Source organism: Protopterus annectens, chromosome 7.part0 (genome assembly GCF_019279795.1).
Source record: "Protopterus annectens isolate FY-2018-M chromosome 7.part0, PAN1.0, whole genome shotgun sequence".
Lineage (NCBI taxonomy): Eukaryota > Metazoa > Chordata > Ceratodontiformes > Protopteridae > Protopterus > Protopterus annectens.
Window position 1 is genome coordinate 1,365,079,595 of NC_056739.1, and position 24,575 is coordinate 1,365,104,169.

The window sequence follows — 24,575 nt, forward strand, 5'->3', positions numbered from 1 at the left end:
AGTACCTTCATTTTACACACATCATGACAATGAGCAGACATAGCTATAGTACTTTCATTTTACACACATCATGTCAATGAGCAGACATAGCTATAGTGCCTTCATTTTACACAAATCATGTCAATGTGCAGATATAGCTATACTGCCTTCATTTTACACACATCATGTCGTGCAGACATAGCTATAGTACCTTCATTTTACACACATGTCAATGAGCAGACATAGCTATAGTGCCTTCATTTTACAGACATCATCAATGAGCAGACATTGCTACAGTACCTTTATTTTACACACATCATGTCAATGAGCAGACATAGCTATAGTGCTTTCACTTTACACACATCATGTCAATGAGTAGACATAGCTATAGTGCCTTCATTTTACACACATCATGTCAATGAGCAGACATAGCTATAGTGCCTTCATTTTACATACATCATGTCAATGAGCAGACATAGCTATAGTACCTTCATTTTACAGACATCATGTCAATGAGCAGACATAGCTATATTGCCTTCATTTTACACACATCATGTAAATGAGCAGACATAGCTATACTGCCTTCATATTACACACATCATGTCAATGAGCAGACATAGCTATGGTGCCTTCATTTTACATGTATCATGTCAATGAGCAGACATAGCTATAGTGCCTTCATTTTATGTACATCATGTCAATCAGCAGACATAGCTATAGTGCCTTCATTTTACAAACATTTCAATCAGCAGACATAGCTATAGTGCCTTCATTTTACACACATCATGTCAATCAGCAGACATAGCTATAGTGCCTTCATTTTACATACATCATGTCAATGAGCAGACATAGCTATAGTGCTTTCACTTTACACACATCATGTCAATGACTAGACATAGCTATAGTGCCTTCATTTTACACACATCATGTCAATGAGCAGACATAGCTATAGTGCCTTCATTTTACATACATCATGTCAATGAGCAGACATAGCTATATTGCCTTCATTTTACACACATCGTGTAAATGAGCAGACATAGCTATACTGCCTTCATTTTACACACATCGTGTAAATGAGCAGACATAGCTATACTGCCTTCATATTACACACATCATGTCAATGAGCAGACATATCTATAGTGCCTTCATTTTACATGTATCATGTCAATGAGCAGACATAGCTATAGTGCCTTCATTTTATGCACATCATGTCAATCAGCAGACATAGCTATAGTGCCTTCATTTTACACACATCATGTCAATCAGCAGACATAGCTATAGTGCCTTCATTTTACACACATCATGTCAATGAGCAGACATAGCTATAGTGCCTTCATTTTACAGACATGACAATGAGCAGACATAGATATAGTGCCTTCATTATACACACATCATCAATGAGCAGACATAGCTATAGTACCTTTATTTTACACAAATCAAGTCAACGAGCCGACAAAGCTATAGTACCTTCATTTTACACACATCATGTCAATGAGGAGACATAACTATAGTACCTTCATTTTACACACATCATGTCAATGAACAGACATAGCTATAGTACTTTCATTTTACACACATCATGTCAATGAGCAGACATAGCTATAGTGCCTTCATTTTACACACATCATGTCAATGAACAGACATAGCTATAGTGCCTTCATTTTACACACATCACATCAATGAGCAGACATAGCCATAATGCCTTCATTTTACACACATCATGTCAATGAGCAGATATAGCTATAGTGCTTTCATTTTACACACATCATGTCAAAGAGCAGACATAGCTATTGTGCCTTCATTTTACACACATGTCAATGAGCAGACATAGCTGTAGTGCCTTCATTTTACACACATCATCTCAATGAGCAGACATAGCTATAGTGCCTTCATTTTACACACATCATGTCAATGAGCAGACATAGCTATAGTGCCTTCATTTTACACACATCATTTTAATGAGCAGACATAGCTATAGTACCTTCATTTTACACACATCATGTCAATGAGCAGACATAGCTATAGTGGTTCATTTTACACACATCATGTCAATGAGCAGACATAGGTATAGTACTTTCATTTTACACACATCATGTCAATGAGCAGACATAGCTATAGTGCCTTCATATCACACACATCATGTCAATGAGCAGACATAGCTATAGTGCCTTCATTTTACAGGTATCATGTAAATGAGCAGACATAGCTATAGTGCTTTCATTTTACGCACATGATGTCAATGAGCAGACATAGCTATAGTGCCTTCATTTTACAGGTATCATGTAAATGAGCAGACATAGCTATAGTGTCTTCATTTTGCGCACATCATGTCAATGAGCAGACATAGCTATAGTGCCTTCATTTTACACACATCATGTCAATGAGCAGACATAGCTATAGTGCCTTCATTTTACACACATCATGTCAATGTGCAGACATAGGTATAGTACTTTCATTTTACACACATCATGTCAATGAGCAGACATAGCTATAGTGGTTCATTTTACACACATCATGTCAATGAGCAGACATAGGTATAGTACTTTCATTCTACACACATCATGTCAATGAGCAGACATAGCTATAGTGCCTTCATTTTACACACATCTTGTCAATGAGCAGACATAGCTATAGTACCTTCATTTTACAGGTATCATGTAAATGAGCAGACATAGCTATAGTGTCTTCATTTCACGCACATCATGTCAATGAACAGACATAGCTATAGTGCCTTCATTTTACACACATCATGTCAATGAGTAGACATAGCTATAGTATCTTCATTTTACAGACATCATGTCAATGAGTAGACATAGTAATAGTGCCTTCATTTTACAAACATCATGTGATTCAGCAGGCATAGCTATAGTGCCTTCATTTTACACACATCATGTCATTGAGCAGACATAGCCATACTACCTGCATTTTACACACACCATGTCAATGAGCAGACATAGCTATAGTGCCCATTTTACACACATCATGTCAATGAGCAAACATAGCTATACTACCTTCATTTTACAGACATCATGTCAATGAGCAGACATAGCTATAGTGCCTTCATTTTACACACATCATATCAATGAGCAGACATAGCTATAGTGTCTTCATTTTACACAACTAATGTCAATGAGTAGACATAGCTATAGAACCTTCATTTTACACACATCATGTCAAAGAGCAGATGTAGATATAGTGCCTTAATTTTACACACATCATATCAATGAGCAGACATAGCTATATTGCCTTCATTTTAGAAACATCATGTCAATGAGCAGACATAGCTATAGTGCCTTCATTTTACACATATCATGTCAATGAGCAGACATAGCTATAATACCTTCATTTTACACACATCATGTCAATGAGCAGACATAGCTATAGTGCCTTCATTTTGCACACATCATGTCAATGAGACAACATAGCTATACTGCCTTCATTTTACACACATCATGTCAATGAGCAGACATAGCTATATAGTGCCTTCATTTTACACACATCATGTCAATGAGCTGACATAGCTATAGTGCCTTCATTTTACACACATCATGTCAATGAGCAGACATAGCTATAGTGCCTTCATTTTACACACACCATCAGTGAGCAGACACAGCTATAGTGCCTTCATTTTACACACATCATGTCAATGTGCAGACATAGCTATAGTGCCTTCATTTTACACACATCATTTCAATGAGCAGACATAGCTATAGTGCATTCATTTTACACACATCATGTCAATGAGCAGACAAAGCTATAGTGCATTCATTTTACAGACATGTCAATGAGCAGACATAGATATAGTGCCTTCATTTTACCCACATCATCAATGAGCAGACATAGCTATAGTACCTTCATTCTACACACATCATGTCAATGAGCCGACATAGCTATAGTACCTTCATTTTATACACATCATGTCAATGAGCAGACATAACTATAGTACCTTCATTTTACACACATCATGTCAATGAACAGACATAGCTATAGTACTTTCATTTTACACACATCATGTCAATGAGCAGACATAGCTATAGTGCCTTCATTTTACACACATCATGTCAATGAACAGACATAGCTATGGTGCCTTCATTTTACACACATCATGTCAGTTAGCAGACATAGCGATAATGCCTTCATTTTACACACATCATGTCAATGAGCAGACATAGCTATAGTGCTTTCATTTTACACACATCATGTCAATGAGCAGACATAGCTATTATGCCTTCATTTTACACACATCATGTCAATGAGCAGACATAGCTATAGTGCCTTCATTTTACACAGATCATGTCAATGAGCAGACATAGCTATTGTGCCTTCATTTTACACACATCATGTCAATTAGCAGACATAGCTATAGTACCTTTATTGTACACACATCATGTCAATGAGCAGACATAGCTATATTGATTTCATTTTATACACATTATGTCAATGAGCAGACATAGCTATAGTGCCTTCATTTTACATACATCACTTCAATGAGCAGACATAGCTATAGTACCTTCATTTTACACACATCATGTCAATGAGCAGACATAGCTATAGTGCGTTCATTTTACACACATCATGTCAATGAGCAGACATAGGTATAGTACTTTCATTTTACACACACCATGGCAATGAGCAGACATAGCTATAGTGCCTTCATATTACACACATCATGTCAATGAGCAGACATAGCTCTAGTGCCTTCATTTTACACACATCATGTCAATTAGCAGACATAGCTATAGTGTCTTCATTTTATGCACATCATGTCGATGAGCAGACATAGCTATAGTGCCTTCATTTTACACACATCATGTCAATGAGCAGACATAGCTATAGTACCTTCATTTTACACACATCATGTCAATGAGCAGGCATAGTTATAGTGCCTTCATTTTACACACATGTCAATCAGCAGACATAGCTATAGTGCCTTCATTTTACACGCATCATGTCAATGAACAGACATAGCTATAGTCCCTTCATTTTACACACATCATGTCAATGAGTAGACATAGCTATAGTTCCTTCATTTTACACACATCATGTGATTGAGCAGGCATAGCTATAGCACCTTCATTTTACACACATCATGTCAATGAGCAGACATAGCTATAGTGCCTTCATTTTACACACATCATGTCAATGAGCAAAGATAGCTATATTGCCTTCATTTTATACACATTATTTCAATGAGCAGACATAGCTATAGTGCCTTCATTTTACATATATCACTTCAATGAGCAGACATAGCTATAGTACCTTCATTTTACACACATCATGTGATTGAGCAGGCATAGCAATAGCACCTTCATTTTACACACATCATATCAATGAGCAGACATAGCTATAGTGCCTTCATTTTATACACAACATGTCAATGAGCAGACATAGCTATAGTGCCTTCATTTTACACAAATCATGTCAATGTGCAGACATAGCTATACTGCCTTCATTTTACATACATCATGTCAATGAGCATACATAGCTATAGTACCTTCATTTTACAGACATGTCAATGAGCAGACATAGCTATAGTGCCTTCATTTTACACACATCATCAATGAGCAGACATAGCCATAGTACCTTTATTTTACACACATCATGTCAATGAGCAGACATAGCTATAGTGCCTTCTTTTTGAACACATCATGTCAATGAACAGACATAGTTATAGTGCCTTCATTTTACACACATCATGTCAATGAGCAGACATAACTATAGTACCTTCATTTTACACACATCATGACAATGAGCAGACATAGCTATAGTACTTTCATTTTACACACATCATGTCAATGAGCAGACATAGCTATAGTGCCTTCATTTTACACAAATCATGTCAATGGGCAGATATAGCTATACTGCCTTCATTTTACACACATCATGTCCTGCAGACATAGCTATAGTACCTTCATTTTACACACATGTCAATGAGCAGACATAGCTATAGTGCCTTCATTTTACAGACATCATCAATGAGCAGACATTGCTACAGTACCTTTATTTTACACACATCATGTCAATGAGCAGACATAGCTATAGTGCTTTCACTTTACACACATCATGTCAATGAGTAGACATAGCTATAGTGCCTTCATTTTACACACATCATGTCAATGAGCAGACATAGCTATAGTGCCTTCATTTTACATACATCATGTCAATGAGCAGACATAGCTATAGTACCTTCATTTTACAGACATCATGTCAATGAGCAGACATAGCTATATTGCCTTCATTTTACACACATCATGTAAATGAGCAGACATAGCTATACTGCCTTCATATTACACACATCATGTCAATGAGCAGACATAGCTATGGTGCCTTCATTTTACATGTATCATGTCAATGAGCAGACATAGCTATAGTGCCTTCATTTTATGTACATCATGTCAATCAGCAGACATAGCTATAGTGCCTTCATTTTACAAACATTTCAATCAGCAGACATAGCTATAGTGCCTTCATTTTACACACATCATGTCAATCAGCAGACATAGCTATAGTGCCTTAATTTTACATACATCATGTCAATGAGAAGACATAGCTATAGTGCTTTCACTTTACACACATCATGTCAATGAGCAGACATAGCTATAGTGCCTTCATTTTACACACATCATGTCAATGAGCAGACATAGCTATAGTGCCTTCATTTTACACACATCATGTCAATGAGCAGACATAGCTATAGTGCCTGCTTTTGCACACATCATGTCAATTCCCTCTATCCAAGCAGACTCACATTAGACTCCTTAGAATGACACCAATTATTGAATCAGTTGTTGGAATCATTTATTTTATGCCTACCTTGTAGCATCATCTGTGTTGAAGTCAGAAAAGTGCACTAATTTCCAGTCTCAGAAATATATAAGGAGATCTCAACTGTATCCTTCTTCTTATCTTCTAAGATGGAACATCAAAGGTCTTTCACTTCCACATAATTATAAAAATACACACTTCAAAAACATGTGTAATATTCTGTGTCTGTAATGATATTTTTAGCCAATACATCTCTTTATCTGTCCTTGCACTTAATATGTGATTCATGTATTTATAATCATCGTTTCACTTAGCTGGTTGATAATTAAGGACTGGGCACAACATATTTTTTCACTGAAGGAAAAGTAAATTTGAAGTTCCTTTCTCTCTAATGATTTTTGCTCTGGGCAGCCTCTCATTAACAAAGGACACTGTTTTCACTAGCTCTATTTCTATGTCAGCGTTATTTTAGTACAACTCTCAAACTGTTTCATTTTTCTTTCCTCTGTCGTCTGTCGTACACAACTGGTGAACCACCCAAACAATCCCTAGTTCTTCCTCTAGTAGTTCATGTTTCTGTGAGGGCAAATGTGCTTTAAATATCTGCTGCTTTTGATTCTTTAGCTTCTCTGTATTTCATTTCAGGTCATATTTTTACAGAATATGCAACATCCGCTGAAATCTCAAAAGTGCCTAGTATAATGACATTTTAAATATCCTTTGCAAAGGTTTTTAGACTTACATTAATAAATTAATAAATTATTATTAATTTATAAATTAATAATTTATTATAAAATAAATTATTGTTAACAGTGATTGCATTATTGTGACTATATTTCTTTTGTGCATATATAAATGGTTTGGACCATCAGTAACTGGCTTGTCTTTCTGTAAGATCAGAGCTCCCACCCACTTCTAATGCAAATGGCTTATTTACATCATATTTTCAGAAACTGTTTTTGATTACTTGTTTCTTAGGTGTTTAAAAACTCTCCCTGCTCCACTTCCATTTTTAGACAATATCCTGCTCTAATAACTTCGCAAAAGGCATAATTATCTCTGAAATATTAAGGATAAATATTTCAAGATACTCATTATGTCCAAGTGAAGCCTCCAGGTGCATCTGCAGTTATCGCCTACTGATGCTTCTAGGTGTCAAATATGGCTTGTTCATATTTGCATCAATAATTCCAAAACCATGCTATGTACAAGGTTTTAAAATATTTCATCTTAAAGCTTACACAGTGGCAAACTCAACTGCCTTAATATCTGACATCTGTCTAGTGCAGGTAAAGAGATATTAACTATTGCTTTTTATGATATTACTTTATATAGATATAATTTTAACATTTTTCTAAATATCTCAACAACCAGGTAACACAGACAAAACTCCTTAGCCTCATATGAAAGCTCTCAGCATGATGAATAAAATACTGCTTACAGTATGCATGTAACTTGAGTGGTTGCTGAGATATTGTAAGTTGTTTACAAAAATACAAACGTAAAGGTTAATGTGTTTACTGTGACTTATAAAATTTAGTTTATACCTAGACCCTAAAGAATACTACCATTATAAAAATAGTTTGTGCTGAAGAGTTTGCCACTTTTACTTCTTTCATAACCCCTATGGTTCCAGAGATATGAACATTTGTTTGGAATTTGAGGACATAATTTGTTTCTGTCAAAAGACTTAGGCCCCGCCCATTGGAAGTTAGAGTGCAAACTTCCTAAGCTCCATTGGAGTGACTGAGTTAACACTTGTTTGTCATATGACTTTCACAGTTTAAATTTCTTACACTTATTTACACGTGATCTTTTTAATTTAACATAATGCCATATCATTATTTTCGGCATCTATGTCAGTCTTGTATAATGTACCACTTCTGGCTGATCCCAAACTAAGAAATCATCCATAATTTCACAGCAGCTTTTAATCCTCGAATTACCTGTACAGCTGCTCTTTGAAACATCTCTGATATACTTTCTCTCCTTTGCTCTAGAAAGTGTTCAGAAATAGCTATCTTGTTGACAGTATAATGTCCAAACTGATCATGATGTCATTATGATATGTTCCAAGTCCTCATATAACTTCCTGTGATATGTGAATAAGAAAAAAAAAAAACACTGGTGTCCATTTTCATGGTAACCATTTGAAATGCCGGGACCCGCTATAGTGAGTCCTTTAACAAGGAGACTGAATTGCTGAAAGGACAGACTTGTATACTAAGTCTGAGATGCCATTTCTCAGAATATTCCCTTTTCTCCAAGATATGGCAATCTCAGAGTTTGTATATATAGGTTTGGGGGGGACTTACCCCCAACAATGGGGGGGGGGCAAAAAAGAAGTTTTAAGGAGAAGAGCAGTTTTTGAGATTTGCTCTTCTCTGGGTTTTCTCTTTTTTTCTGCTTTTCAGCACTCAGCACGTCAAGTGCCAACATTTCAATGGGGAGTCATTTTCTTTACTTCTACAAAGCTTTGAACACTATGAGCCAATATAACCAACTTACTAGTTTCTTATTTTAAACACTGAACTTCCCTATCTGCTTCCAAATAATTCTCTCACTAGTCATATCCACAGAATCAAACCTATCCAATTGACCAGTGAACCTATTCAAGTACTAAAGGGGATCTTGCAAGGATCAGTCTTATAACTTCTGACCTACCTTAACTCATGGAAGAGTATAGGGATGATACTAATATCCCACATAATGAGTATGATGCTACTGTTTGCACCTCAACCAGTGAGATATTAGCTAACTTCCAAGATTGCCTTGAAATTCTAGTGCACTGACTATCTTCTTATCATATCAGGATTTGATTTGTTGAGTGACATGGGATATATTATAAAATGAAGCTTGTCAATAACTATTCAGCTCGTACTGAGGATTACTTTTTACAAAACTGGTCACCGGTCTGCATTCTACTTAGGCAATGGTGGTAACCTGTAAATAAGCTGCCTATTATTTAAGTTTTTGGAGTGGATTCACTTTATAATCTCGAAATACTGAAAGGTCGAATTTCAGCATCTCAAGACCATAAAGTCGAATCTTCAAAATAGTGAACGTGCATAATCACGAATCCGACTGTCGAGTTTGCAGTTATGGCTTTACGTTACGTGACGTGTAGTGTATTGTGCGGATAGTGTCTGGTGTGGTGTGTGGATTTAGGTGGAATTTAAGGTAAGTGAGTGTTTTGTAAGGGTTTTGGGAAGGTGTTTGAGTGTATGTGAGTGTGTTTGTAAGGTATACATGTGGGTTAGGGTAGGCAGGTAAAAGTATGAGTGCTTAAGTGTTGGATGTGGTGGGGTGTGTGTGTGTGTGTGTGTGTGTGTGTGTGTGTGTGTGTGCGTGTGTGTGTGTGTGTGTGTGTGTGTGTGTGTGTGTGTGTTTGCGAGGGACTGTAGAATGTCTGGGTGTGAGTTTACTGTCTTTTTCTGTTTGTGCGATCTCGAGTTAGTATACATATATATATATATATATATATATATATATATATATATATATATATATAAATAAATATATGTATATATATATATATATATATATATATAGATATATATATAAGTAGGGGGGGTGGGGGTGCAGGGGGGCTTGCCCTCCATTTTATATGTAGTGTAGGTTTGTAGATTTGTGGCATTATGTTTTTGAGTGGGTTTTTTTTGTAGTGTGGGCATTCTGGTGTATGTGTGGTGTAGTGTATGGTTTGTGTTCGCGATTTGAAGTTTCGCAGTTTTGGGCTGTCGGTGTTTTGTGGACTTTATGGTCTTGAGATACTGAAATCTGACCTTTCAGTATTTCAAGATTATGAAGTGAATCTATATATATATATATATATATATACATATATATATATATATATATATATATATATATATAGATAGATATATATATATATATATATATATACATGTATGTATGTGTAAGGATTATCATCACAAACTCGAAATTTCGAAACTTCGAACTGCAAATGGTCGAGACCATAAGATCGAAGTTTTGAAACTTTGAGCTTGTAAAGTAGAGCCATGTATATATATATATATATATATATATATATAGGTGTATATGTGTATTGACTCACCTAAGAGTGAACGGTCAAAAGAGTATTGAAAAAACAATGATCTAAAAGATCAAACATTCAAAAACACTGAAAAAACAAAAAAAAAAGTGTAACTTTTGGGGGAGACTATTACCTCCCATACTCCCTTCTAATTTATATATACTAACTCAAAGATCACACTACAGCAGGGAAAGGGCAAAGCCCCAGATCCTGCTGTACTGTGAACTCTTGCAAAATGGTCCCAGGAGGCCAAAAACATCATTCACTCTTATGAGTGTTTGCTATAAGAACCATATACATATATATATTTATCTATCTATATATATATATAGAGAGAGAGAGAGAGAGAGAGAATTACCATGTGTGAATATCTATTTGCTTGCATGCACACACACACACACACACACACACACACACACACACACACACACACACACACACACACACACTGCACCCATAAAATGGTTGATATCATCCTGTTACTCCCTATATTTCTCCCCTATGTTTAGATCAAATAGATCAACAAGATGTTAGTGTACTTTGTCACTGTCACCCCATACCACCCATGCTGTCTAAACTGGCTGAACACCACCAATGGACAGGCATTCTCACCTTCCTCACTACTTTCTGAGTTCTGGAGCCATTAGTTACCCACAATGTACATAATACAGAACTACATTTTTCTGACCCTCATTTGTTCCATGCACTAGACTTCACATTGAACCTCAGGCACTGAGGCATACATTCTCACCATTTCTATACCCCGGACTGAACCTTCATCCTATTCCACAGCCATAGCAGACATAAATCCCTTCCAACTAAGCAGCAGCAGGGGTATTCATTCTGGAGTGATGTAATCCCATAATCACACTAGTACTTTCCTATGCTTTACCCCCAGTGCTACATCTAATGAGATCTGTAGTCCTTTCTGAAGTATGAAGTGGTTAAGTAATGCATACATTATATGATTAGTTAAAAGTGCCCTAAACTCTGTCTTGGCACATAAAGTGGTTCAGCTGTAGTCATTATAATACCAAGTGAATGGCAAGGTCTGTATGCTATTTAAACTGTATGCCCTTTCCCATCTCTTAGGCAAAATGCTCTAACATTTCATAATAAGAGATTGTGGAATGACTGTTACTTTATGTCCCAATTATATACCTATCACCGATGCTGCAGTAATAATTCTGTCATATTGCATGACATATGCTGTGTGAAATGTTATGCATTGTTTCTAGTCTTTATTCTTTCAGTGTTAAATGCTGGAAATCAACCCTTGTCTCCAATTTTAAAGGTTTTCTGACTGAGCGGGAATACCTGAAAAACACAGTTATTTCCTAAATAAATAAAGGCAGGAGTGCCTTAGCTGCTTGAAGAGAGTCAATGCTCTTGTTCTTTCCTATGGATGTATGCATTACTCACCATCATGGGTATCATGCCTTTTATAAAAAATATAGTTCACAGGGCTTCCTGGCTCAAGGTCTGTTTTCTATCCATTTCCTTGCCTATGTAGATCATTTTGAGTAAAGTTAGATGTTGTTGTTGTGCCTTTCGGCTTATCCCGGTTAGGGGTCGCCACAGCGAAACTTCTGTCCGCTAATGTTTGGTAGTGGATTTTTACGTGCCAAGTTACCAGCCCTGACGCACAACCTTCAACGAAGGCATGCCTATTCACGTATGCCTCCGCACAGAAGCTGCTCTAGCTGAGAATCGCACTGGACAACGTCTTGCTGTGAGGCGACAACGCTACAGCAGCACTACTACCGCGGGTTTTGGATAAAGTTAGATGCTGTCCCTAAATTCTTCAGGGCAGTGAGTAAGGGTACAAGCACTGATGCATTCAATTGTGGCCACACCTGTATTTTTATATCACTGAGAAAAACATTTGCAACCACCATTTTAGTGGACATGGGGAATATTATTTGGCTGCAGACATCCTGTACTATCCCTACTGATATATTATTGATATGCACAACAGCATCACATCAGCTGTTAAGTCCTTTCAGGACCATCAGAGAGGCTATGGTTTTTACTAGGAAAGAACCGACTGTTAAGAAGAATGGATTCTTGAGAGAAGAACAAGACAAGGATAGCAGACATGCAAGACAGGAATTAATGATAAAAAGGCAAAGTGAAACCACAGGCTGAAGGAAAAAACAAAAAGGCTGTGCAGAAAAACTGGAAGGGTGTGCAAAAGGCTTATTTACACGTATATAGGACAGATCAAAATGGCAAAATAGAGAAGCCAGTCAGGTTAATAGGAAGCAGATCAGAGACAAAGAACTTTACACTAAAGGAGGATGAGTTTATTAAATGTAACTGAGAATACTGTAACAAGACAAGGTGGGAGTTTTGTTCAGATTCTTTTAGTCAGTAACTGTGCCATCTATTTCCAGCAAAGGTAGGGTTTGCCCGTGAGAAGAGTGTGCATAGTCAGCATAGGAGAACAGTATTCAAATGAAAAAGTGCCTGCTAACAGAGGTTGGTGGGTTGTTCATAGTTGCAAAAGCAGAGGAGGAATTATAGGGGTATGAAGCACAGAAAAAACTCACCAACATTGATATGTCAAAATGGTGTAACCACCCTATAAAAAAATTGTGAGACAGTGAGCTATCTATTTAAAAATAAGCTACCACTGGCAGTTAAAGCAGGAGTACTATCAGCATCACGTCCCTCCTTCCAAAACATAACAAGACCAAACCCAGTATGTCCTATAATCTGTGATCTGTCTTCTTACTTACACATTCTCTAGATAAAGCTTGGACTTTGCACATTATATATTGTAAATACATACTCAACCCTGTGTTTGTTGTAACTTTACTATATCTTTTCTGTGGAAATATGTATTTGGCTTTCCTGGAATGGATTTTTCTGTTTTCATTAGTAATCTGTACTACTTCTGTGGTTTCATTTGTAATTGTACTACTTACTATTCTTCTACTGTGTTTTCACATCCAGGCTGAGCTGAAACAGGTCCACATAGATCAGTGCTCTACTTTGTCCAACAAATGTAAATAAACAAATGAATTAATTAATTAATGTACTGAGCTGTTAATTTTTTTATTTAACATTTGTTGACCGGGAAAGTCCGACTAGGTTCCACAGATCCCGTTTTCAGCAGAGGCCCGGGGAGAAACACTCCAGAAGCATGTTTTTAGAATGTGGGAGGAAACCGGAGTACCTGGAGGAAACCCACGCGAACGGAAGAACATGCAAACTCCACACAGAAGGCACCCCAGCTGAGAATCGAACCAGAGAACCTCTTGCGGTGAGGCGACAGCATTAACCACTGCACCACTGCGCCGCCCATGTAATAAGCTGCTTCCTGTGGTTATGGGTACATGGTTTGAGTCCTTCAACCTCCATTTGCTTGCTGTGTGACTCAAAGCAAGTCAATTGACCAGACAATAGTCCTGGATCACCCATGAAAAGGGACATTTTTGGATAGTGGCCTTAGAAGGTAAAAAAATGTATAAAATTAAAAAAATAAATAAATAATAAAAATCAAAAAATAAACTGGTACAGTGCAGCTTGATACATTAGCATTCATCAAAATACAGCAGAACAAAACAATTTTACTTTTATCAGTATTGCATGGTATAAATGCTAACCACAAAGTAGTGGGGGAAAAATGCATAGCTATGGAAATACAATGATTTGAAATGGAAAACACATGGATCTAAGCAACAAGAAAAAACTGTTACCAGAACTTGGCAACATCTTAAAAATGATTAAATATGAAATGCCAGGAGAGCAGTAACTTAAAGAAAATTAAACGGGACTAAAGCTCACTCATCATGAAAGAATAAAGCTTTTACTAAACCAAGAACAAACATACCAGGAGATAAATGAAGGAACAGAACAAAAACACAAGATAACAGAAATCAAAATGCTAAGCCAGGTCAAACATCACCACATGTAAACATCAAACTGTGACATCTTATCAACAAATAGACTATGATTTATGTTCACCAAAAAACACACACAAACACAGACATTCTGGCATTCATGGGAGAATAAAAAGAAAAAGGTGGATTTCATTCTCTGACAAGAGTTAATAATGATCATATTTCAGCAGATCCCCAGGACAGATATTTGTTATCACAGACTGCAGACAAAAGTAACTCTGCTGCAGTACGATTAATCATTAGGTCTTCGTATCTAGAGAAGTACTTTAATAAAACAGAACACATACGAAAAAGCAATAGGTGACAAGGACTCAAAAGATGGTACTGCAGTTCATAAGTTCCCCTCTCCAGTTTAAGAATACACTTTCCTTTCCTTTTTCCCAGTTGGTGCAATATGTACATACCAAAACTTCAAAACCTCATATACAAACAGGATAAAGTAAACAGGAAAAGTCACCATGGAAGATAATTCATATCATGGTTTATTAGATATAAAAGAGTAGGGCTAAAATAAATGGCAGGTGATTGCCAGACAGAGAGAGAGTGAGAGGGAGAAATGAAAAGATGAACTGCATAATTAAAGTGTTTATTATTTATTTAGTTTTCTTGACTGAGAAAATCCAACTGGGCAAAACTCATTTTCAGAGGAGCTAACAGGCAAAATGCTCCAGTAGATACATTTAAGATACTCATGATGGAACACATTTACAAATTAAATTACACAGCTAGTTCATAAAAAATCTAGATAAAAACAGGTAATTGTTTTGCAGGGACACTATACAAAGATAAAATAGGCATTTTTCTGTAGTGACATTATACATGGTATTAAATTTAGAGTGTAAAACATTTAGTATACAAACAGTTAATGTGCAGTATATGTGACAAACAGAGATTAGATGTAACTTATAAGACATAGGTAACAAAGGTTACATTATAGATATTGGGAATAAATAAGATTTAGGTAAGGACTGTGAAACATTAGCTGGTAGGTAGATAGTTAAAGCTAGAAGGGGGAGAGTAAAATTAGCTAATACGTTATGGATGGTGGAGGGTAGGAATGACAGGGTACATATTGACATAGAATCTAGGTACAAGAGTGTAGTCAAAAGTATTCGAAGGAGATGAATAGAATGGAAAGGTCAGAAAGAAACTGAAATGTAAGGTGGTGATTAAGATAGAAAGGTAGTTGTGGAGGAGTTGTAGAAAGGTTTATTGTGTAGAAGGGGATAGAGGTTATAAAAACTATAAGGGATATGAGCTGACAAAGGAAAATGGACTTACCTAGGTGACAGGCATGTGAATGGCCATGTGTGGTTTAGCTGTTGTTTTAGTACGGGCTTCAGGTGAAAAGTTTCATTTTCTGTATTAGGTATGTTGAGATGCTGCTCCAGAGTTTGAATACATAAGGGTAACATAGCTTACTAAGAACTTTTTTGTTGAGCAGAGGGCCCTGCCTCGACAAAATTGCTGCAGAGTATCTTTTGGTGCTGGACATTTTCCTGATGCTTGTACAACATTGTGGGGATTAGTAAGTTGTGAGCATGCTAAATAACTGGGTAGCTCAAGCCAGTTATGCAAACTTACTTCAGCTGTAAATATTACTGCATGTAACACATTTGTATGTTGTGCTTCAAATGTATATGCAATCATTGAATTACATGTTGCTAGCTTCTTAAAACTGTTAAGTAATTTTGCAGGCTATGCTACAACTGTATGTGCAAATGTCATATCTTTACCAATGAGTGCAGGAGAAAGTGGGAGATAGAAAGGATGGATCGGGCTAGGAAGGAATACTGGTTGGCTAACAAACAGGTTAAGACAGGAGTTGCAATAGCAAAGAGCAAGGCATGAGAGGCACTCTACCAGCTTCTGGAAAGTGACTCAGTAGGTGGCACAAAGAAACTTTATCAGGTTGCAAGACAAAGACAGAAAGATAAAGAAGATAGTCAGACAGCCTTCATAGGGGATGCCAGCAACAACCTGCTTACCAGTCCACAGGACATCAAACGCAGATGGAATGAGTAGTTTCAGCAGCTTCTGAATGAGGCAAACCCCACAGAAGCTGTACTGTCCCAGAAACAGCATACAATTTGAGAAGAAGAGGATCCCACCCTAGAAGAAGTAAGAACAGCACTAAGGAAGATGAAGTCAGGGAAAGCAGCAGGCTCAGATGAGGTCACAGCAGATCTCATAAAGATGCTGGGTGGGATAGAGGAGAATAGCTTCTGAGGGTGCTCATAACAACATACTTGTGCCAGTGTGCAAGAACAAAGGGGATATCCATAACTGTGGGCAGTATACAGATATCAAACTCCTGTCACATTGCATGAAAGTTCTGGAGAGGGTGATTGATAAACAGATACACAGAGTAGTTGAAAGTAACACTGGAGATGAGCAGTTCAGATTCAGATCAGGATGGAGCACAACTGACTCAATGTTTACAGTGAGACATAGATGAGAAGAAGATAGAGATAAGAAAAGAGTCCAACTGGGCATTCCTAGACATGGGGAAAGCATATGACAAGGTCCCAAGAAAACTCCAGTCCTACAGTGGTTTGAAGTCTCACAAACATTGGTAAAATTAGTGCAGGCTATGTATAAGGACCTAATGACTCAAATATGAACAGTGTTCGGTCTCCAAGGGGGCTTCCCAGTGAGAGTGAATGTACATCAGGGTTCAGCTCTGAGCCTACTGCTGCTCATACTGGTGATAGAGTACATTGGCAAACAGGTCAGAGGGAACAGATCAACAAAGCTGTTGTATGCAGACAATGTGGCAGTACAGGCAGACTTTGAGCTAGACCTTCAGCAAAGGATAGGGGAATGGAATGCAAAACTGAAGGCACATGGAATGAAACTGAGTACAGATAAGACAGTGGTAATGGCAGCAAAGTGGGGAAATCAGAAGAAGCTGAGAATTGAGATAGAAGGGAAGATAGTGGAACAGGTTAACAGCTAAAAGTATGTGGGAGTGGTGGTCGAGGAGGAGGGAAGTCTGAATGAAGATGTCAGAGCTAGAATCAGAAGAGCTGCAGCCAAGTGGCACAGAGTGTCAGATGTAGTGTATGACAGAAGAATGCCAAAGAAGCTGAAAAATGCTAATGTAAGGTACAGAAACCTGGACAGTAAAGACAGAGCAGATGTGTAAGCTAGAGGTGATGGAAATGAAGTGCCTGAGACAGGTGGTAGAATGCATACTGTGGGGCAGATAAAGAAATGAGGACACACAAGCAGACATTAAAGTAGCTCCAATTGGAGAAAAGCTCAAAGAGAACAGATTACTGTGGTTCAGGCACATGTGTAAATAAGCAGAAGACAATTTGGTTGAGAGGACTTGGGACAGACAGGAAGAAGGCAAGAGGAAATGAGGGTGTCTGGCAAAGAGGTGGATGGATTGTGTGACAGAAGATCTGTGAAAGTAAAGCATGAGTGTCGAAGAAGGCATGAGTGGGGCATTGAATCAAGAGACATGGTGACAATTAGAACACCACCCGACCCTATGTAAAAAATGAGAGAAAGGGGTTGATGATGATGATTATGACTAATGATGCTGACACACATGTTACTGTGCTAAAGTTTTACTTATTTCTGTGGAGCTTTTCTCCCTAAACCTCCACTGAAAATAGGCCTTGCTTTCTAAATAGACTTTCCTGGTCAACAAAGATAAAAAAGTAACTAAACAGTTTATTGCAATAGGTGGTGAGTTTAGCTTTCTGTGTAGTTTTTTAAGAGTCTAAGAACAAGTGAATCATATAGTAGGGATGGAAGAAGATAGGTATATGTAAGTATTTGCCTTGCATCATCTATCAGGTAGTGCTTGGTTCTATAGAGGGAGCTAAGTCTCTGGTATGTTTTTCTAATGGCTTGCAATATGTGTTGCTCATGTTTGAAGCTATTGCCTCTTAGAATGCTGAGAAGTTTTGTTGGAGTTACGGATTAAATTATTATGCTGTTGGATGATTTTATTTAAAAAATGTGTTTCATTTTGGTATTGTTTAAGAGTGAGGACCATATTTTTTTTAGGATTTAAAAGGAGCTTTACATATTTTCACCAAGTTTCAATAGCAGTGACAGAATTTTGAGGGATAGCCTGAAGTATTGGTAGTGGCAGAGCTACATATATGTGTTGAGTCGTCATCATACTGAATATATTAGATCGGTCGACGGCAATGTGTAGATTGTTTATAAACATGTTAAATAAGAGGGGGCCTAATACTGCTCACTGTGGGATGCTGACAGTGACTGGGAGGAAGGAGGAGAGATTTTGTTTCCATTTGTCTGCTTCCTGCCTGTCAGTCATAACTGTAGAACCATGAGAGAGAGAAGGGATTGGGTGAAGCCAAGGAAGGAAAAGTGCATAAGAAGATGTTGATGGACTACAGTGTCACATGATTAGTTCTAAAAATTGTGAAGATGCCAGGTTATCATCATTGCTATGTTTGTTTATGATATTGGTGAAGCTGAAGAGAGCAGAGGTGGTACTATGGTGAGGTCTAAAATGTTAGTTTTTTGAGATACGGTTATTAGAGTTAATTTACTGTATGAGTTGTAAGTGGCTTTTACTAGTATTTTAGACAAAGGAGATAGGATAGCAATAGGCCTGCAGCTGGAAGTGTTGATATACCACCTTTGTGGAGTGGTATTATATACATTTTTTTCAGATTGATAGGACATTATATCTCTTAAATATGGATCAGATTATCTGCATGAATACAAGGAATGACATAGCATCCACTGTTCTTTTAAGATAATCTCTTGGAAGTTGATCACCAGTCAAAGAGGCCAGTTTTAGTTTCAGTAGAAGTTTTCTTATAGTAGAGGTGGAGAGTGGGAGGAAGGAGAATTAATGTGATTGGTTAGGACAGGATAGGGTGGCAGGGAGAGCGAGAGAGGTGGATTGTTATTATTAATCAGAGATAGTGCTATCTGTATAAAGTAGGAGCTGAATATATATATCATATTGAGTCAGTGGTGCTAGAAGTAGAAGAGTTGGCCAGGATGTACTGGTTTTAGTGATGACCAAACAAGTCTTGAACTATGCTGATGTTTATATTAGAGGCTAATAAAATAGTTTGATTATTCATTTTAATGCATTCTATAGCAAGATTTCTGAGAGGTCTAAATGTATGAAATATATTCTGTGTTCTGCTTTTATGCTAGTCCTTCCAAGATTTGTCTCTATGAAGCATGAATCCAAAGAAGTAAGGAGCAGACTGCACAGATATAATAATATTTTTTATAAAGGCACCTGAACTGCATAGAAGAAATGATTGGGCACTCACAACTCTGAGAATGTAATCTGGTGATTTAGAAAACTATTCAAGATGCACTAATGTACACTTTTTTGAGGATCACTGATGGAATCAATGAAGTATAGTTACGGTACTTTATTCTAAAACCAGCTTAACATATCAAGTCATATACCAAGCTGGTTTGCTACCAATAGTGACAGGATCATAGCATGGACTAGCTGAGGTATGAAAATAGGTGCTTGCAACATGTACTCTGTTGTTTCTATACCACTGTACAAAGGCATGAATCTTACAGTGCAAGGTAAATAGAAACTATATTGTTATGAATACTGACTTAAAGAAAAATCTTGCTGCAGTTTTCTGAAGACCTGTGGCAAAGGTAGATGGCATTTAATCCTGCAGGAAATGGATTAAAAAGATGACAGATCACATTGAGCCAATTTTCCTGCTCATTAGTTTGAAAAAAAAAAACATTTCACAGTTTCCTTATTGGAAGAGGCACAACAGTTTGTCAGAGTGATGGACTGACCAACTAGGCCTAAAAGCCAAATGCAGCAAAGGACAATGTAAGAAGACCCATATAAGCTGATTGTCAGACAGATGACAAGACCTTCAGAATCACAGTCAACTAAAAAGGCGGAAGTGATGAGATTATACCAGTGGGAGTGGCAAATAACTGAAGTAGCTTAGAAGAGTCAAGGAGAGTCACTGAAAAGGATTCATCCAATCATAGTTCACCTATGAACTTAAGAACCTAGTACACAAAAGATAAAGTGAATATTTAGCAGACCCAACAAACAAAAAAGTAAAATAATGAGTGGAGACATTGCAGATCAGTGGTGCGAAGGAGCTAGGCTACAAATCTAATGGTCAGGTATAGGGCTCAGCTAGCAAACCATGATAACTTCTGAAATGAAAAGCACTTTTTGCCTTCAAATCTGTGCCCAGCTTGTAACTTAAAGCACTTCTTGCCTTCAAATTTGTCCTCAACTTATAACACTTAAAAGCTGAATATCAGATCTTTGATTCACAAATAGCTGCTGCTATGGTCCCCCAAAAAGTATAGTGAAGTAAATGTTTTTGTGCAGAATGTGAAAAAAAAAAACGCATAAGTTGGTCACACTTCTTACACTCTTTAGTTGTGGAAAGTAAAAAGTTGTCCGCTAAGGTCCATATACTACAATATGTTTCTATGGATTCTTTCAGTGAGGAAATCAGAAAGGAATCTGTATCTTACTATGTATAAATAACAAAGCATTACCATGATGAAAGGTTGTGTAAGCCACTCAGGTCAACTCAATTCAACTTTTGTAATACTTTATCATTAAAGCACTTCATAAAATTGATCAAATTTAACCAAGCATCTGTGAAACAGCAGTTCTAAAACACAACTAAAATATATACTAAATAAAATACATTCAAATGCACAGGTTAAACAAAGGCTACAAAATATTACTTGAATATATTAGAGCCAGCAGTTCAGAAACACATTTATATGTAATTGTTAAAAGAAGTACCATTTGTCAGGTCAAGAATGATAATGGATCAGAAAAATACATCAGAAAAAGGAACCTCAAAAGGTGGTTCTGTAATCATCACCATAACACTATTTAACTTCTAATTCCAGTGAGTCGTTTTTTAGGAGGTGTAAGGTGTATAACCCCTTTTAAGAACATGTTAATGGTGGGACAAGAAGCTAGTAAACTTCTAAGGTAAGATATGCTAATAAAGAAAATAAAAAAGTGAAGCACAGCAGTAGTAGTACAAGAATGGCCTAAACCAAGGCCGAGATAAAAATAATTTCAAACCCCCAAAAGGTCCATTTTTCAACTCATCTCTGGGGATTATCTTCCATTTGGCTAACTAAAACATCTGGTAAGAAGATCTTCTAGTTTGCTTCAAGATGTAGTTAGGGATCAGAATTCTAGCTAATGGGTTGACAGATGTACTGATGGCAGGAAAGGATGCAGCATCCATCCATTTACTGAATAAGCACTTCCTGTTTGACAGGAAGTTGAAGAATCTGATGTGCATATTCCAAGAAGAACAAACAAGGCTGTTTTAGCTTAGGGAAGGGAGGACAATGATAATCAGTGGAGACTTTTCTTTCCTTGCTTTGGGAAGAAGCTTTCCACCAAAAGGAAGAAATATCACATCTACAGTGTAGTTATAGATATAGATATATCTTTATCTATACCTATATCTGTCTATAAATATATATAATATATATATATATATATATATATATAGAGAGAGAGAGAGAAAGTTGTTAGTAGGTATGATATTTGCCCTCTCATATATACCATCATGAATTTCTGTTTATTTATTATGGGCATATTATGGACATTTTCTATGACTATTTTCCTTCATATAATGCTTTCTTCTGTAATGAATTCGTATCCCTTTAGATTGTAGGGATACATTACAATATTAACAATGATGAGGTGTTATTATTATATATTATATCATGACTTGTCATTAATATTCAAAAATGTGCATGCTGATTTGTCAGCCCAACCAGTATGCCCATTGAAAAATCAACCATATATCATAGAAAAAAGTATGGTTGCCTGGACTTTCTTCTATTAATATATCTTACAGCTTTCCAGTTTTCTTGAACTAAGTTTATTGGTATGAGAAAGATAGGGAAGAAATACAATGAAAAACAGGTAAGTTTTGCAAAACTAAAGAAAAGCATTTGATTTTCCTTGTATTTCTTCCCTGCCTCTCTCATACCTCTGAATTGTTCAGAAAAAAGAAAAAAAAAAGCAATGGAGATTTTTCTTTCTCCATTGCTTCCTTTCCAAAGCACTGATGTAATGCATAAGCATGGGACATACTTCTTTGCCCTAGGAATATTCAGAGAATGGTGGAAATAAATTTTGTTGAATACGGGTCGATAAATTGGAGTTAGCTGAAAATGAATTTCCACGAACTAATAAAGACCCATAGTACACATGGTGCTGATCAAATTAACTGATATTTTTTTTGTAAAAAGGTCAGCATAGTCTAAACCTTAGCATAGGGAGTGGTGAATGAACTGTACCACCACTTTGGTTCAGCCAGCCCTTTTTTACACAGAGCTGACTCTTCATATTCAGTTACTGCCCGCATCTTCTGAACATTCTCCGAAGAAAGATGCAACTTGTTAAGCACATTTGATGTTAAGTTGTCTATCTCGCCTTCGTTCTTGCTGGTTGGGATCGGAGTCAATCCTCGGCTCTGACTCAGCCATCTTCAATAGCTCGAGAGCTGTTTACTGGTTCGAGGCTACCCCTTATCCCATAATGCCTAGCGATAGCTACCCAGATCTCGTTTGCCGCTTCAGCTGCGAGGTGTCATTTTTCTGGCTCAGGCTTGTATAGAGTTTTTTTGTGTAACTTTTTCATTAGAATTTAACTTTTCTAGTATTTTATTATTAGCAATAGTTTTGTTTCTGTGATAGATAATTGTTTAGCTTATAGTATCCCTCCTTTTTTGGTAGAACTCGTTTAACTTAGAGAGTTCTCCCCCACCCCTCCCCCCTACCTCTTCTTTTCAGGTTAGCTGTTTAAGTTAGATGCTTTCCTTCTGCTTTTTTCTTATAGGCTAGCCGTTTAAATTAGAGGCTTTCCTATTATCTTTAAAAAAAAAAAAAAAAAAAACTTTAGCTATAGTCTTTCTAGTAGGTGTGTTTTTTGTAGATTGAATATTGCTTCTCGTTATTGTTGTTATAATTGGTTTTCTTTCTACAGTTAACAATGTCAAAGGAATCCAAGGTTTCTGGGTTCAAGAAGTGTGACTCATGCTGTCAGAACATGTCTTTGACAGATGGGCACACTTCTTGCATCTATTGTTTAGGCGCTGTGCACCTGCAGGACTCTTGTTCTATTTGCCCTGCCTTTAGTCCAAGAGTCCTGCAGGAGCACAAGAATAGGCTGATTCTTCGGGGTCTTTTAAAATCCCAGGATTCACCGGCCAAGAGCTCACAGCCTGTGAAATCCCCTAAATCCACTAAGCCGTCGGCTCCAAGTTCGGAGCCATCTTCAGTTCAGGATTTACCTTCTATATCGATTCCGGCTGACACCAACAAGGCAATCTTCCCGTCGACTCCATCAGAGACTTCAGAGCTGTCGCAGAGCCACAATAGGCTGAGGTCCCCTTCACTAGAGTCGGTGCATTCGGCTCCTCGGTCTCCTTTACTTCAGGGGGAGCATCTTCACCGATCCTCTTATTCCTCTCGATCCTCTAGACTGTCAGATCATGATGTGGAGAGAGTGGTCAGTAGGTTGCTAAAGTCGCAGGCACTAGCTAAATTGTTTTCCAGCTCTCCTCAACAGGTATTGGCTCTGTCCATTTCTCTCGATGTTCCTCCTCTGACTCCAATGAGTTCAGAGCTGGAGTTCGTTGGGGTTCGAGTAGAGGAACCGTCGGCTCCGATAACTCTATCTCCTTCGGTTCCGACGTCGGCTCCAATTCTCTCAGTGGTACCTTCCATCGAGGGATCTGGGTGCCGGGGGTCCCTCATCTGCTCTGAGGGGGCAAGAGGCATCAGACCCTTGTCCGACCCCGTTCTCCCTCTCGGAGCTTCTGCGCAGGTGAGCTTGGCTCCTACATCAGCCTTGGAGCCATCTC